Source organism: Oryzias latipes, chromosome 4 (assembly GCF_002234675.1).
Source record: "Oryzias latipes chromosome 4, ASM223467v1".
Lineage (NCBI taxonomy): Eukaryota > Metazoa > Chordata > Actinopteri > Beloniformes > Adrianichthyidae > Oryzias > Oryzias latipes.
In genome coordinates, this window is record NC_019862.2 from 31,594,230 (window position 1) to 31,611,820 (window position 17,591).

The 17,591-nt window shown below is 40.1% G+C and overlaps 2 long non-coding RNA genes across 4 annotated transcripts; both read right to left on the reverse strand.

Moving 5' to 3' along the window:
• Nucleotides 1-2,413: 2,413 nt before the first annotated feature.
• On the reverse strand, nucleotides 2,414-10,544 carry LOC111947404. Of its 3 annotated transcripts, XR_002873221.1 has the most exons (4): nucleotides 10,422-10,544; nucleotides 9,992-10,232; nucleotides 5,538-5,636; nucleotides 2,414-3,527 (listed from the first exon to the last, which is right to left on the reverse strand). It is a non-coding gene; the product is annotated as an uncharacterized LOC111947404 (long non-coding RNA). The 3 variants fall into 3 exon arrangements; XR_002873222.1 differs by lacking the exon at nucleotides 5,538-5,636 and having other exon boundaries at nucleotides 9,992-10,171; nucleotides 10,422-10,543; XR_002873220.1 differs by lacking the exon at nucleotides 5,538-5,636 and having other exon boundaries at nucleotides 10,422-10,542.
• A 4,974-nt stretch (nucleotides 10,545-15,518) lies between these two features.
• On the reverse strand, nucleotides 15,519-16,080 carry LOC105357830. The gene is made up of 2 exons (XR_911637.2): nucleotides 15,791-16,080; nucleotides 15,519-15,707 (listed from the first exon to the last, which is right to left on the reverse strand). It is a non-coding gene; the product is annotated as an uncharacterized LOC105357830 (long non-coding RNA).
• Between the last annotated feature and the right edge of the window lie 1,511 nt (nucleotides 16,081-17,591).

The following is a 17,591-nucleotide window of genomic DNA, read 5'->3' on the forward strand; positions in this document are numbered from 1 at the left end:
GGCTTTGGCCAAAGAAAGAATCCGGTGCACAACAAACAAGATCAACATTTTGGAAACACAGCTGGAACGGGAACTACAGGACTTCACACAAAGACACTCGCTTAAAGAAACTGAGAAAAACCTGAGAGGACATCTACGCAACGTGCACAACAGTGAGTATGAAAAAACAAAAACACGCCACATAGCAAAAACTTGAAAAACTAATAGCCAAAGCAGCAAAAAAGCAAGAACACAAAAACACCATAGATGACAAATGGATCTGCAATCTATCAAAACACACTCTATCCGAAGCTGAACGCAGTGTATTATCATACGGTTTAAACTTCGCCATAACCCCAAAGCAGATCCCACATGAGGAATCCATCAATTCAGCCACTGAATTAGCAGGTGAAAGAATACATGACCCAGGAGAAAAAGCAGCATTGCGCAATGAAATAGCAGGCATCCTCAAAACCGCAAAACTACCACCAAGCAACATAACCAAAAAAGAAATGGCAGCCATCCACAATCTGAAAAACAATAGAGAAATCACAATATTACCAGTGGACAAAGGCAGAACCACAGTCATCCTGGACACAGAACAATATGAAAAACAAATGGATGAGATACTTCATGACCGGAACACCTATGAGGCCCTGAAAAAAGACCCCACAGAAGCAAAGAAGAAAAAACTCAAGACTATACTGAAACAGCTACAGGACGAAAAGAAAATAGACAAACAAACCTACAACCACCTCATACCAACAGCCAACATCATCCCCCGGATCTATGGCACTCCAAAAATACACAAACCTGGAGCACCACTGAGGCCCATAATAGACAGCATGGGATCAGTAACATACAACCTCTCCAAATTCATCGCCGATATTTTGAAACCCCTCCTAGGAAACACAGACTACCATTGTGAAAATGCAAAACAGTTGGCAGAGGAACCTAAAGAGACAAAAATGGAAGCAAACGAAATATTCATTTCAGATGACGTAGTATCATTATTCACCAGGACTCCAGTAGAAGCCACACTGCAAATAGTCCAAGAACAGTTAACAGCAGACAAATCTCACAGTAAACGCACAAATCTCACAGTAAACGACATTACACAACTTCTCCATTTAATCACTACATCCACGCATTTCCAATTCCGTAACACAATTTACAGACAAAAGGAAGGCTTTCCCATGGGCGACCCACTATCAGCCACAATGTGCAACTTTTTCATGGAAGACCTGGAAAAGAAAGCAATAACATCCGCACCAGAGCACTGCCGTCCAACCTTGTGGAAACGCTACGTCGATGACATTCTGGAAAAGATCAAAACAGGACACACGCAAGAGATCACAGACCACCTGAACACCATGGACGATACGGGACAAATCAAGTTCACACATGAAGAGGAGAAAGACAACTCCATCAACTTCCTGGATATAAACATCACGCACACCGAAAACAGGGACATAAAAATAAAAATACACAGGAAACCAACTCACACAGATCAATATTTATTATGGACCTCAGAACATCCTACCACTCACAAAATATCTGTCGTAAGAACCTTATTTGATCCCGCAGAACTGGTAACGGAGAGGGAAGACAAAACGGAGGAGAAAAAACACATACAAAATGCACTTACCAGATGTCAATATCCTCAATGGGCCATAAAAAAGGGACAAACACAGGTGGAGCAGAAAAAATACAAGGAAGCAGGGAAGAAAAATCTAACGAAGAAATCAGAAAACAAAGGCATGGTTACATTGCCGTACATCAGAGGAATAACAGAACGCATCCAAAGGGCTATGAAAAAACATCACATCAGCACCCCAGTCAAACCGTATAAAAAACTCGGGCAAATACTTGTTCACCCGAAAGACAAGATCGAACAAAATAAGAAATGCAACGTCATTTATGAAATCCCATGTCACACCAGCAATAAAACGTACATCGGAGAAACAGGACGCACCTTCATCACAAGAAAAATGGAACATCAAAAATAATGTGAAAAGGAAACAAATAAAATACTAACAAGCGCCAGACGACATCAGGCAGTACAAGAAAATATGAAATCAGCCATAACGGACCACTGCAAGCAGGAAAACCACATCATGGACTGGGAAAAGGCCAAAGTCCTCCGCACTGAAGACAACAGACACCGCAGATGGATCAGGGAGGCGGTGGAGATAAGAAAGTGAGCCCACACTTCCATGAACAGGGATGAGGGGGCCTTCCTGCTCTCCCACACCTGGAGCAATATCCTCCAGCAAAAAACGGACATCAAGGGGCGGAGTCACTTGTCAAAGTTTGACAGGTGACTCCGCCTCCGTCACAATCAGCTGTTTTTTAAAGACATCACACACCACCACCTGATGACGACCCTGGTGAAGGTGGAAGACATTCCACCGAAACATGTCGGTACGTTTTACATCACAAAACAAACCAGTGTCTGATAAAAAATAAATTAAATACGCAGTGTAATTTTATAGACACAATGAACCTCTTTGAATCAAATGTTTGGTCAAGTTTTCCTTTTCCTGGACAGAAACCTGCATTTCTCTGAGCATTTGTTCAAGAGTTTCTGTTTCCTCTTCTAACTGTTGGACTAAAACTTCTTTTTCTTTGATCTTTTTGAAACCGTTGTGTTGTGAAGGGTCAGCGCACCTCAAGTCTTTCTCAATTTGGAGTTTATTGTTTCTCAAAAGCGCTTCCTTGCAGCCCCTTCAGTTTGTTTTCCAGTGTCCGACAGTTGTTCTATGACGCTTGTCGTTTGTCTTTGATACATTTCATTCATGCGGTTGAGCGTTTCTATCTTGTCCTGGTAACGTTTACATTTGTTTTCCAAATCGATCTGAATCCGAAGCTGCCTACTTAGTTTGTCAAGTTCTTTTTTCAAACTTTTGTTCAGTTTAGAGGCCGCTTTCTTCCGTTTGTCGACGTCTTTGTGCATTTCCTCCACCTTTTTGCTGTTACCCAAAGTGCCACGAAGAGTTTCGATCCTGTGACGTAAACTGTCATTTTCTTGGTGCAAACAATCTAGTTGGCCCTCCTGAAGAAAGTCCATGTTCACCGCAGTTCTTCTAAAGAAACTCATCATGGAAGTTCTTAAAAGCTGTTCTAAAATAAAGGCTTTAAAAACCTTGAACAGCAAATGCTCCTCTGATTGCGGATCTAATACTTGAACTGCAGTCTGTCCAATTAAAGTTTAGAAAGTCGGGGTGATATATATTAAAAAATATGGAGTCAAATGACATTTTGCTTGATGAGTTTGATGTCATCAGTGATGTCATATTTCGTCATAACAAAACAAGGCTGTGATGACACGTTATGACACATTGTGACACGTTGTCATAACAAGTCATCACAGCCCTGTATTTTAGGACCTGGATTAGTTATGATGTCATCACTTTAAAAAAAGCCTATAAAAAGCTGTGATGTCAGAGCGTTGGCTGAACCTCACAACAGATGCAGGAAGGAGAACAGCCCTTACCTTTGCTGCTCTTCTTACCTCTGGCAGCAGGCCGTCCACGCTGCTGCTGGTCCTTTAGAAAGAGGAGAAAAGAAAGACATTACTTTCAAGGAAAACACATGCATGTTCTTTTCCCTTTTTCTATAATAAATGATAAAGCAACCCTAAACACCTCAAATCAAATTCATAAATGCACTGTTGAAGAATTTAAGGCTTAGAAAGCATTTCTACAGACTGCGACCAAATGGTCGCATTTTGCGACCAAAATTTGAGAGTGTGCGACTAAACTTTACATCCAGTCGCACATGTGCTACCAGTCAATATGCCTCCCCCACCCTTCATTTTTTTAATACATTAAACATAGAAAGGGCACGTCAATGATCAATGAAATAATCAATGAGACGCGAGCCCACACGCACGCAGGCAAACACTCGCGCACATATTCATGAAACGCGAGCACACACTCGCGTGATGCCTCTGTCATGGGTCTAATGCGTGTGAGAAGAATAGGGAATGCCACTGAGTGGGGGAGGGGCTTAGAGATATTCACGCGCGCGTAAACATCTGTGGGAAGGAAACGGAGACAAATATCATCACAACCTGATATGTGCGCACGTCTGAGCTATAGGTAAGCGAACTATTGATTCGTTCTTCCGACCTGCTGCGAGTGTACCAGTGCCACAGTCTACAGCAGGGGTCTCAAACTCGCGGCCCCCAAGATGATATTTTGCGGCCCCTGCCTCAATATGAAAGTTCAATTTTAATTCGGCCTGCCAGTTTGTATGAAAGACACTTTTTTATTGACGTGCGCGGAGCTGACCAACCAACCACAGTGGGGTATATATCTCTTGGGGGGCGTGACAATGACGGGGCTTGAAAGCAGGAAACCCGACAGCCTCCTCCCTCCCCGGACCACAATAACGAGTTCCTTACTTTCCTTTAGAACGTATTTATTCGCTCGTAATTTTCTAAATACATGCAGTCTGTGCTGAACTTTTCTCTGGGTCGCACAGACCCGGAGGGTTTTGGTTAAGCGCGCGGCGGCGTGTCACCCCGACCACAAACGGTTTATGCACGGCTGTTAGGGCAGCTCACCGCTCCCGCGGGAGTCGGGGCAGCTGAGGAGAATAAATGTCCCACACGTACATGTGTGACAGCTAACGGGGCTTGAACTTTAAATATGTGGGAGTGACAAGATTTAGTCTTAGACACACTGAAAACACGTTGGGGAAAATGCAACGATAGACGTGTTTAAGATGAGAACCTCAGTGAGAACTGTGAGGAAACGGTATGTAACTCCTGAAGTGGCTGCAAGTTTTATTAATATTTTTAAGCAAACTCCTCAGATTTTACCTGCACCCAGTGATTTTATTTTTGATCATTTTAATAACAGACTTCAGTCTTCCAAAGATGCAGTGGCTCCATTCAAAACAAAAACATTAAGAACCACTCCTAAAATGCCATGGAAGACTGATGACATTAAGGGTCTGAAGCAGAACTGCAGGAGAGCAGAGAGGAGATACAGGAAGACAAATTTAATAATTCATAAAGACATTTTAAAAGAACTCAAAATCTACAATAACTATAACGGGCCAGAACCTCCTATTTTTCAAAAATCATTTCAGAAAATAAAAACAACCCCAAATTTCTTTTTAAAACAATTAACAAACAGACTTTAACGAGTCCTCCATGTCATCATCATGGGTCAAATCAATGCTATAAGATCAAACATTTCATCCATGTGTAACACTTTTGATTAAGGATACATTAGACTGGGCAGATTCGTCTCAGCGAGGAAATGTGGAGATGCAAAATCACACAGGACTCCTTCAGCTGATTTGAAGTTTATGTATTTACAGTGAACAAACAACAAAATAATTGACAGACAATATGTACAATGCAAAATAACCATATATATACATATATATATATATATATTTTTTTTTAGTCCAGTGTCCAACAAGTTCACCCTTTTTGGGTGATTCAGAAAGACTCTTTGGAGTCAGCTGAATTAGCTCCAATGATTGGTGCTTGAGCAATGCCGATAAAGTTATTGATGAGGGTTCATGTGATTGTATCCTACCGCGTTAGTAGGGACAGTTGGCTTTTGGTCCAGGTGGGCTCTGTTAGCTCGCCATCAGCAGATGGGAAGAGGATTCCTCCCGATGGAAAAAAACCTGGCCTGTATAAACAGGACCAAATACTTATTTAAAACATGGAATTATGCTTTAAAAATAAGTTCATGACAAAAGCTTTCCAAATATGCGTATTTCCTGTGATTTTCTGATCTGATTTCTGATCAGAAACAATGTAATCACCACAACATAATTCATAATCATCAATTCATAATAATTAACATGCGCATGATTATTAGTTCTGTTCGTTTAGAGTACTCACAATTGATTTTAAAATAAACAGTTCTTACATTTTTCAAAACAATTTGTTTTGTTTACATGATCTCAAACCGGGATCAGCTGTGAGATCAGCTGGCGCCCGCTGACTCGCACACATACAAAAGAAAACTGTGTCACTCACCAGTTGCAGCGTGAGAAAAACGAAAGTTGGAAGTCGAATTAGAAGGCTGTCTGACGCAAGGCGTTGTGTAGCAAGGGTATTGCTGATAACTCCCGAATGTATGCCTCCTGTAAACCATCCCCGCCACTTATTTATAACTCAATGAAACACGGAAGTTGAGTGTGTTGTCACGTTCGGAAGTCTCGCGAGAGTTCCCAAAATTGCGTGTTTCGTTAAAGGGACAGTGCCAGGAAAACATGTGGGTTACACATGCCATACACTAATCTTAACAGACAACCAGCGTTGTTTTTACCAGAAGACACTGGGGAGATTTGTCTTGGTTGATGCGGAGATGCTTGGTCGAGTTGTATCCCAAGCACACTGCTACAACCTGCCTTTTAGATCCCATTCCCACTTCACTTTTTGAAAACATTTTATAGATTCTTTGAGTCAGAGCTTTTAAACATAGTTAACTGCTCTCTTCAGACTGGAGTCTTCCCCTCTGCCTGTAAGACGGCGGTGGTGAGGCCCCTTCTGAAGAAGAGCCAATTAGATCCAATAAATCTAGATAACTTTAGACCCATATCCAATTTACCATTTTTAAGTAAAATTATACAAAAAAGTGTCGCTACTCAACTGCATGAGCTTTTAAATGCCCCAAAAATTGTAGAAAAATATCAGTCTGGTTTTAAGACAAACCATAGTACAGAGTAAGATCGTTAATGATCTTATATTAAACCATGACTCACAGAAATGTTCTGTTCTGGTGCTACTGGATCTTAGTGCCGCTTTCGATACAGTAGATCACCAGATTTCATTTGACAGACTTAGGAGTCTAGTGGGCCTCTCTGGAAATGTTCTTAAGTGGTTTTAATCTTACCTTACAGGGAAACACTTTTATGTAAGTATGGATACGTGCTCTTCAGGAATCCATGAAATAAGTTGTGGGGTTCCCCAAGGGTCGATTTTAGGGCCAATACTGTTTAATTTATATATGTTGCCTCTTGGGGAGGTCATCAGGAGACATGGCGTTGACTTTCACAGCTATGCTGATGATACACAACTTTACATCGCCGTGTCTCCTGATGACCTTGAACCTGTTAACAATCTTTTAAACTGTATTTTAGATATAAAGTCATGGATGGCAGAAAACGTCTTACAGCTCAACCAGGACAAAAATGAAGTTCTAATCATCGGTTCTGAAGAAAAGAGAGAGGTGATTTTACCACATCTTCATAATTTTAAACCTTATCAATGTGTGAGAAACCTGGGCGTACTTTTTGACTCTGAGCTCAATTTTATCCCACACATTACAAATGTCATTAAGACAGGATTTTATCATCTCAAAAACATTGCCAGAGTCCGCCAGTTCCTCTCTCTTGCCAGCACAGAGGTGCTGATGCTAGGGTTGGGTACAGAGCCCTGGTATTGAACGCGCCCCGGGGCCACATTCTTCAAGACCGCAGTATTGTTAAGATCTGACCTAAACGGTTCTGCTATCGGTACTGGAGAAGTCGCTTTATTTTTTGTGTCCCACAAAATAAAAACGTTATCTGGCATATGTAACTCATCAAGTCAGTCAATTTTCCTTTAATTAATTATGTTAATTTCGCTGCCTTCGCTGAACAGGAGAGGTCTGTCTGCCTATTTGTGTGCACGGGGGGCGGGGCTGTTGGGACAGTACGCGCCGCGCGCGCACACACACACAAGACAAGGCAGCGCACACAGTCCGTGGTGGTTTCGTAGGGGACACGTGAGCGCCCCCCCCAAAAAATCCTTTTATTCCCCATACTCTAAGAACACCCATTTCCGTGTAGAATTAATGGTTAATTAAACGATGTCCGTACGTTGAGCTGTGTGTGAACACGCTGCGCGCGCGCGGGGGGGGGGTGCATGAGGAGCGAACAACGAACAGGTAGAAAGGTGGGCCTTACACTCAGCGTTTATGATTCCAGAACCGCAACAAACTAACGGCTGCTCCCTAAAACTTAATAATAATTAATAACTAATGATATTCGTCATGCATAATTAATATAATTTATTGGGTTTAAAAATAAATAAATAAATAGAAACTAATCTGCATCAAAGGGAATTTGTTTCTATCATCTCACTTAACTTAACTCTGGGTGTTTGACAGACAGAAAATTTGTTCAAGGTTGTGGAAAATGGACAAAAGAAGGAAATATGTTCAAAGGAAATATCGGGCTTATAAAGAATGAAAATAATGAAATTAATTATTTAATGTCTTACTGTCTGGAACATTCACATGTATAAAATAAAATGTTTTGTTAAAAAAAAACAATGTTGCATAATGAGGAAATAAAACACTTTATGTTCTCAATTTGTTATTTATTTGTTTATTTTTCGTCCTAAAAAGTATCGATAAGAGTACCGTTAAAATACCGGATCGATAAGCAGTATCGATAAGCGTAGTAGTACCGTTAAAACCTTAACGATACCCATCCCTAGCTGATGCTTTTATTTTCAGTCGTTTAGATTATTGTAATGCCCTGCTCTCTGGTTTACCCAAAAAGTCAATCTCAAATCTACAGCTATTGCAAAACTCAGCGGCACGAGTTCTGACGAGGACCAGAGGGCGGGAAAACATGAGACCGGTTTTAAAATCGCTGCATTGGCTCCCTGTGCGTTTCAGGATTGATTTTTAAATTCTTTGAATGGTTTATAAATGTTTTTATTGTCTTGGGCCTTCTTATTTAAATGATATTCTTTTAAAAAATGAGCCCTCGCGGACCCGGAGGTCCTCCGGTGCTGGCCTCTTAGTTGTTCCTAAGGTGAGGACCAAAACTTATGGTGAGGCTTCGTTCTGCCATATGGTCCTCGTCTGTGGAACGGCCTGCCGGAGAACCTCAGGGCCGCAGAGACTGTAGAGGTTTTTAAGAAGAGGCTCAAGACCCACCTTTTTAATTTAGCTTTTAGTAGATTTTAACTGCTAATTTATTCTATTAGTTTTAGTATAGGCTATTTTATGCATTTATTTTTATTGTATGCATCTTATTCTCAATTTTATGTTTTTATATAGATCTTATGTCTTTAATTTTAGTATCTTCTCGTGATTTTAGCCCCAGTGTTTCTTGTGGGGATGTTTTCCTCTAGGGCTTGCCGGTTTGGTCGGTGGTTGTTGCTGCAGTTCTTGCCCTTGCTGGGGCAGCTGGAGACTAACTTTGCAGCTTGACGGCTGTGAAGTGGACCCCAGTGTTGTCCCAGTCTGGGTGGGCACTGTGGAGATGTTCCAATGGCCAGGCTGGCTCCTGGTATGAAAGGATTCCCAAATACCGTTTCCTCACAGCAGAGCCAAGACATACTTGTTTGTTTGTTTGCTTATATATTTATTTAAAGTTACATAGTCATTATTCCATGGGTCATATGTTTTAACGGAGGGGAGTGGGAAGGGTGAAGGGTGGATTGGGTTTTTACTGTAATATTGTGTGTTAAAGCGCTTCGAGCTGCACAAAATGCATGAGAAACGCCATTTTATAAATAAAGTTTGATTTGATTTGATATACAAATGTCTGAGTTGCATTTGTTAAAGATCAGAATGACATGTTAATCATACACTGAGTCCACTAAGCCATAATGATAGATGACCAATTCTTCTCTGTCATTTCAGCAGCCAGTATGTGAACCGGTTCTCTTCTGGTTTCATCTGTCAAAGCTTTGCTTCCACATTATATTCGTTTATTATTTGTTCCCCACCAGGTTCTTGGGTGAGAATGGATTCCACCAACTAAAAACACAGATGTAACACCCATCCCTTGTAACTGATGAATATACACACACATGGTTAAAAGAAATATATATATATATATATATATATATATCTTACGTTAACCAAGGAATGGTGGGAAAAAAGTTCCTTACACTGAAAAAAAGGGTTTGTTCAGTCCCCCCCCCCCCCCCCCTTTTTTTTCCCCTGTTCCCTGATGCTCGGCTGCGTTGTGGCCAAAAACCAAAGAGGGTCCTCACACCCTAACGAGCAGGGAAATACAACGTACAGGTACTCACGTAGCTGATGGTCACGCCAACTGTTGGCGGGGAAAATGCTCTGCAGACAAACTCTGCGGCATAATCTGACTGTGCAGGACAGAGGAAGAGGCGGGAATCTCTTGAGGCCTGGAGGCTGGGATCGGCTCAGACGAGCGGCACGGTGTGCTCGGTCTTCCAGAGAGTCCAAATAAGACCCGTCTATGGTCAATTTCATAAAAGTCCCTTTAGAACTTTGAACGTTTTTTTGGGTTGTTTTTACCTAGCATTTAGTGAAAAAGTAACACAACACGTCACACTTAACGTTTAGTTAACGACATGCTAAAGCTAGTCGCAATTAGCACTTTGCTGCATAATTTTATTCATCATTTTTGCTTATAATACAATATAGTATTGTAATAAAAAACGAGCAGTTTAAAGTAAACACATCTAGAAAAAAATCATTGCTTACATGACAACGGTTTCCCCATTTCTAAACAGAAAGTTGACTCTGAAAAACATCGTAGCAAACAAGCATTCATTTCAGCGTCAGCTCCGCTCCTCACCAAGGTCTGACTCCAGTGTTGCCAGATCTGAGCGACAGTTTCCAGCCCAAACTCATTGTAAAACCCGCCCACCTCAATAAAAACAAGCCCAAATCTCAACCTAGCAAAAACCTAATGTTGAACGTAAAAGTATAGCCGTAGCCTAATAAAAAATGACGCAATAATAATAAATTATTATATAATAAGTCTGTTATAATATTTTTTTTATAAAATAAGTACAGAAAATCCAGTTATAGGTTTCTCGTATCGTGTACTCTAGATGGCTTTTGATGGCGCCCCCCTCTTTCTGCCACTGCCAGTTGCTGGACCACAGCGTATGTCAATCAGCGGTGGGCTGGTGACTGGTGGATTAGAGGGGGCGGGGCCTACCTGGGTGAGCGTTGGCTGAACGTTCTCCTCCGGCTGAGTGTATGAGCAGGCTGCGCTATTTTTGTCCGAGCTGTAACCATTCTGACAAGGTTAATAAAAGCCAATAAAAGCCCTGCATCATCTCCATCTTTTGGAAATGAACCCAAACGGCAGAATAGGGTTCTGACTCTGCAGAGGCTCTGGGAGTTTTAAAACAGCGTCAATTATTCGCTGATTTTTGTTATTCGCGGGGGGGGGGGGGGGGGGGGGGGGAACTAAACAGGGGGATTACTGTAATGTTTCATATATTCACAATGCTTTTTTTAGGCTATATATTAATTAGTATACTTTTACTTAATATTTTAAATAATAAGAAAAATAATAATAATGACAATAAAACCGCTAAATATTTTGAAAAGCAGCCCAAATTTTATAGACCCGCCCAATGCCAATTTTACCCGCCCAACATAACCAAAAGAAGCCCAATTGGGCGGAAACCCGCCCAATCTGGCAACACTGTCTGACTCTCTCTGCCCGTCTGTGAAAAGATTTTTCAATCGTTCCTCTGAGACACGCCCACTTATCTCTGATTGGATGGATCATTATACAGACAGATAACACAACAAATCACATCTCAGAATGAACAAACGAGACATACAGGTTAGGTTGTGGGGCAAAATAAAACTTTGTTCTTCAAGCAAACACATACACATCGTATTTTTTTTTATTCTTCACTATCTTTTTTTTTTTTACATACACATAGTAACGACACAAAGAAGAAAAAAAAGAAAAACAAATAAAAAAATGAATTGTAGTTTACAATGCTAGGGATTGTCATACAGCATGTGATTGTCAATCAAAATACACAGTTTTATTGCATTTTTGTTTTTCATTACGTTCAGAGATTTAAAATATAAACTGATCTCTTTGTGAAATTTTTCATTTTTATTTGACCAGGATTTGTCATTTAAGGCTCACATATCTCAGGCGTGCAGAACTGCCTTTTTTCACCTGCGGAATATTGCTAAGATCAGAAATATACTTTCTAAGAGTGATGCTGAAAAACTCATCCACGCATTTGTTACGTCGAGGCTGGATTACTGTAACTCCTTGTTAGCAGCGTGTCCTAAGAGTTCCTTAAGAAGTGTCCAGCTTGTTCAGAACGCAGCAGCTAGATTGTTAGCTGGAACCAGCAGAAGAGATCACATCACTCCTGTGTTGGTTTCGCTCCATTGGCTCCCAGTTGATTCCAGAATCAAGTTCAAGATCCTCCTGTTAACCTAGAAGGCCTTACATGGAATGGCCCCGTCCTATATTAAGGACCTCATAGTCCCTTACCAACCAATCAGAACACTTCGCTCGCAAAATGCAGGACTGCTTGTGGTTCCTAGAACCAGTCAAAGTACGGTTGGAGGTAGAGCGTTTAGCCACCAAGCCCCTGTTTTATGGAATAAGCTCCCAGCTCATGGAAGAGAGGCCGACTCAGTTTCTACATTCAAAGTTAGACTGAAAACATTCCTCTGTGGACAGGATTATTATCAGACTAGTTAGTATTCAGAGATATTTAACTTAATGTTAATTTGTTTAAATTAAACTTAATAATAACTATTTCTTTTAAAAGGCTGCTAGAAGTTGAAGCTGGGGTAACTATGGTGCTCCGGGGTTCTGTCCTCTTCTCTTTTAGATTAGATTAGATTAGATTAGATTAGATTTGTTTATTAATCCCACGAATGGGAAATTTCCTTGTCACAGTAGCATGGAGTTTGGCACAAGTATGTACAGACATTAATGACAAGTTAGACAGACACACATTTGAAAGAATATATACAAAAGTAAGAGTGTTCTGATAAATAAACAGGGAAAGAGATGTGCAGGTATTTAGAGGTCATCTGTATATACAGTTTTGTACAGTGAATAAAAAACAAAAACTATGAAAGTATTTACTTAGGCTGGTGTTGAACAGCCTGATAGCAGCTGGGATGAAGGACCTGCGATAGCATTCCTTCTTGCATCGTGGGTGCAGCAGTCTGCCACTGAAGGAGCTGCTGAGGTCTGAAACAGTCTGGTACAGTGGGTGAGAGGGGTTGTCCATGATTGATGTCAGCTTGGCTAACATCCTCCTCTCACCCACCTCCTCGATGGAGTCCAGGGAGCAGTCCAGGACAGAGCCGGCCCGTCTGTTTTCTACTTCTACCCTTCCTCTCCTCTATTTTTGATCATCATTTATCATTTAGTTCTCCATGCTTCTGTTTGGTACAGTGATTCATGTATTGTCCCTCTTTTCCTCTCCCCTCCTGCGGAGTGGGAGTGCTGCCAGACTCCAGTTGTTTCATCCGTGCTCCAGTTCCTGACCGTCTGCCTCGCCTTTGCTCCTGCTCCTACACCTGGCTGTGGATCCTGTCTCCGGCTCGACTCGTGCCTTTGACTGTCCCCACAACCACGGCTGGATGAAGCTCGTCTGCTGGACTTTTATATATGTAGTTGTAGATTTAGATAAGTTAATTCTTCTCTAAGAGTTCTGGTAAATCGCCTGTCCGTCCTGGGGGAGGATCCCTCCTTCATGTGGGCACCCCTGAGGTTTCTTCGTTTTTTCCGGATTACGGTTTTTTGGGAGTTTTTCCTAACCGCGAAGGGGGTCTAAGGGCAGGGATGCCAGTATAGCTTAGTCAGTTTGTTAGTTCATTTTAGTATTTTCCTATTGCACTCTTTGTATTCGTGATCCTTTTGAGTTCATGTTTTACTTCGAAGCCCATTGAGACGACTGTTGTTGTGATTTTGGGCTATACAAATAAAATTGAATTGAAATTGAATTGAAATGTAATGAATAATGGTTTGGTTTTTAAGAATCTGCTCTTATGAATGAAAAATTTCCCAGATATTAACAAATTATTGACTGTCAAATCAAATAGATTATCACCAGAAACTACTCCAAATAATATGATGTGCTTTTGTAATTTTTTATTTTTATTTTTTGATTTTGATTTTTGTAATTTAATAGAAATAAGAAAGGGAAACTTTGAGGAGCACAAAATAAAACTTTCCCTGTGTCCGAATTACCGCCCTAACCCCTATATAGTGCCGTCACCATTTTGTAGGGGTGTCTTTTTTTTTTTAAATAATCATTACAAAACTCTCGCAGACACAACCACACAATGATGCAAGCCACAGCTCTTTACAAAAACAAAGATAAAAAAAAAACAAGAATGTATACATATATAAAAAAATCAAAAAAATCTTTCAGCATAAATTCAAATACAAGGCAATCAACCTTCTGGACCCTAGATTTGTAACCATTCTGTAGCAGATTTACAAATGTCATCAATGAAAGGATTTGAGTTGTGAATACATTTCAATGAGGATAAATACAGTCTGACTTCATTTTTAAAGCACAGTAAATTCAGCCGATCTTATTTCCACTTTTTCTTATGAATATGATATTTTCCCAAAATCAGGAGGATGTTCACTACTTTTGCTGTCTCTTTTGGCAACTTAATGTTATAAAACAAAATATCTCTTTCTGTGAACTGTATGTTGTTAATTTTTTGACTAACAGAATTATGAAATTTTGCCAGAATCTTTGGATCGCATTTCCTCATTTCTTTAATTTTGGGGATCACTGACCATTCTATGAATTTCCATAGTTGAGCACTTGATGTGACGGGTGTCTCAGTTATTTTATATTTCACTTTTCTATTAAAGTCATGGTATATTTTATTTTTACAGAATTTGTTTAGATATTTATTATCTAATTTTTCCAACTGAGTTTTATGTCTCCTATTACTAAGAAGTTTAATTTGAACATAGGAAGACAATATTGTATTTTTTATTAAATGTATTAAAGCAACTGGAATTGCTCTGTAAGTTTTCTGAAATTCCTTGGTTGAACATTCAATATCATATTTCCTTTTAAAGTCTCTTAACTGAAAAATTTCTCCATTTGAATCAAGAATATCACTTACAAAAAAGATCTTGTGGTCAAACCAATTCTGATGAAACATTGTCTTCCTGTGTGTGGTAATTACTCTGTTGTTCCACAGGGGGGCGCAGTGAGGGGGGAAATTGTGACAGAATATAATTTTCCAGTGGAAAAGTACTAGTTTGTGAAATTCTGAAATCTTTATAGAAAGTTTGGAAATTTCAAAGTCACATCTCAGCAAAAAATGTAATCCACCTACTTTTTTGAAGATGTTTTTGGGAATATGAAATCATATTGAGTCAGGATTTGCTATAAAGTTTTTTAACCATTTTATTCTAAGGGTTCCGACCATTGATTTAAAATCAGTCGTCTTTATACCCCCAAATTATATTCCTTAATAAGTTGAGATGTAATGGGTCTTATTTCTCCAAATAAATTTATAAATAACTGAGTTAAATTTTTTGACATTCTTTGGGTTAATGTAGAGAGATTGGCATGGATATATTAATGTCATGACTTGAAGGATTGACAGACCCAGATGCTGAAACCCAGAGTGAGGACGAGGATTGGTGAAATGTAAGAAATGAGTTTTATTTTCCTTCCAGGAAAGTTGGTGTGGTTTGGTGGGCAGCTGGAGAGGAAAGCGGCTTGTGGCGCGGCTGGAGGTAAAAGCGCGGTGTCATAATTCTCAGGCAGGACAGACCCAGACGCTGAAACCCAGAATGATAACACAGATCAGTGGCTTGGTAAGTAGATTTTAATCTCACTGGAGATAACTAGATTATTTTGACAGGATGGCAATCCAGACTGGAAGGAGGCTCGTGACGTGGCTGGAGGTAATATTGCGGCTGATAATTCCTGACATCCTCAGAGGCAGCAGGTGAGAAACAGGTGACTTCCACACAGGTGACCTTCGTGTTGATGAATCCTGTGACAAGGAGATATAACGTTAGTTCGAGGCAAGGCAAGGAAAAAGCAAGGCATGGGCAGAACTAGACCAGGCATAGTCACCATAAGGGGTAACGAACTGGCGTTGAATGATTGAGCTGGATCTCCTTAAGAGCAGGCTGGTTGATGAGGGTGAAGTGGCCACAGCTGGTGGAGTCAGGAGCAGAGCAGAGCAGAGGGGGGCGGGGCTGACAGAGGCACCGTGACACGCGGCTTGGCAAAGCTTGAGGTTTCCTCTGGACTGCTGGAGAACTCGAGCCCTCCATAGGTTTGGTTTTGGAAAATCATTCATCAATTGGATTAAAATATCATATCATAACCCCAATGCATCAGTTAGAACTAATAAACAGACTTCCAACAGTTTTTTTCTCGGAAGAGGAACCAGACAGGGTTGCCCACTCTCTTCCTCTCTTTTTGCTATATTTATTGAGCCTCTAGCTGCAGCAATAAGACAGAATGAGAGCATTATAGGAATAAAAACCAAACACAGCCATCATAAAATTAGTCTCTATGCAGATGACATATTACTGTTTTCAAATAATTCTCATTCTGTGAATAAAACAGCAACAATTATTCATGAATTCTCCTCCATATCAGACTACTCCATTAATTGGAATAAATCTGTTTTATTACCACTGAACAGTAATGCGGAGCAAAGACTCACGATACCAGTGAAATCAGGCAACATCAAATATCTAGGTATTTATTTTCCCCCAAATTATCAGAACTGGTGCAGCTAAACCACACCCCATTACTGAAAAACATACAGGACGATCTAACACGCTGGACCAACCTGCCTCTGTCCCTTATGGGCAAAGTAGCCACAGTTAAAATGAAAATCTTACTAAAAGTTAATTATCTCTTCTCAATGATTCCCACACAACCGACACTAAAATGGTTCAAAATACTAGACTCATCCATATCAAGCTTTTTATGGAACAATAAGCCTGCAAGAATTGGTCTAAAAACTTTAAAATCTGCAAAAAGCTGTGGAGGATTAGAATTACCTAACTTCCACAAATATGTTCTTGCAAATAGATTACAATACAACGTAAAATGGTTAAAAAATAATCCAGAAACCAACTCATGGTTAAACTTGGAACAGGCGTTATGTGGAAAGATCAACCTGTCAGACCTTCCATTTATTAGCCAAACAGTTAAAAAACAGGACTGTTTCCAAAGTATTAATATAAAAGCCACTTTAACAGCCTGGTAGGAATTTCTTAAAATATGTAACTCGTCAATTCAACCGTGCAGAATGACACCCATCTGGAACAACCAAGATATCCTAGTAAACAAAAATATTTTACACTTCCCAGCTTGGCAAGCAGGGGGGGTAACATTACTAGAGCACTTAATTATTGACAGAAGATTCATAACACCCCAGGTACTACAAGACAAACATGGAATAAATAACTTCTTGGAATTTCAGCAACTTAAATCTATTATTACTAAAAAGTTTAAATACAGACACAACGATTTAAAGCTACCAGAAGTAGTTACCTTTTTGATTAATTTTTCAATTAATAAAACTCTCTCCAAAATGTACAAAGTCTTGTGCAATTTAGATAATAATATTTCACTTCCAATATCAAAATGGGATGATTTGAGAATCAGCACAGATGAAAACTTCTGGTCAGAATTTTGTCTAAACACCTTTAAACTGACAAAAAGTCCAAATTTGCAGCTAATCCATTTGAAACTCTTCACAGAATTTACTACACTGGACAGAGGATGTTCAAGATGGGTCTCAGTAACTCAGACATTTGTGAGCACTGTGACAGTAATCTACCCGATAGTTACATGCACGCACTATGGTTCTGCACACCTGTCCAGGCTCTCTGGCAGCAGGTATGTGCCGATC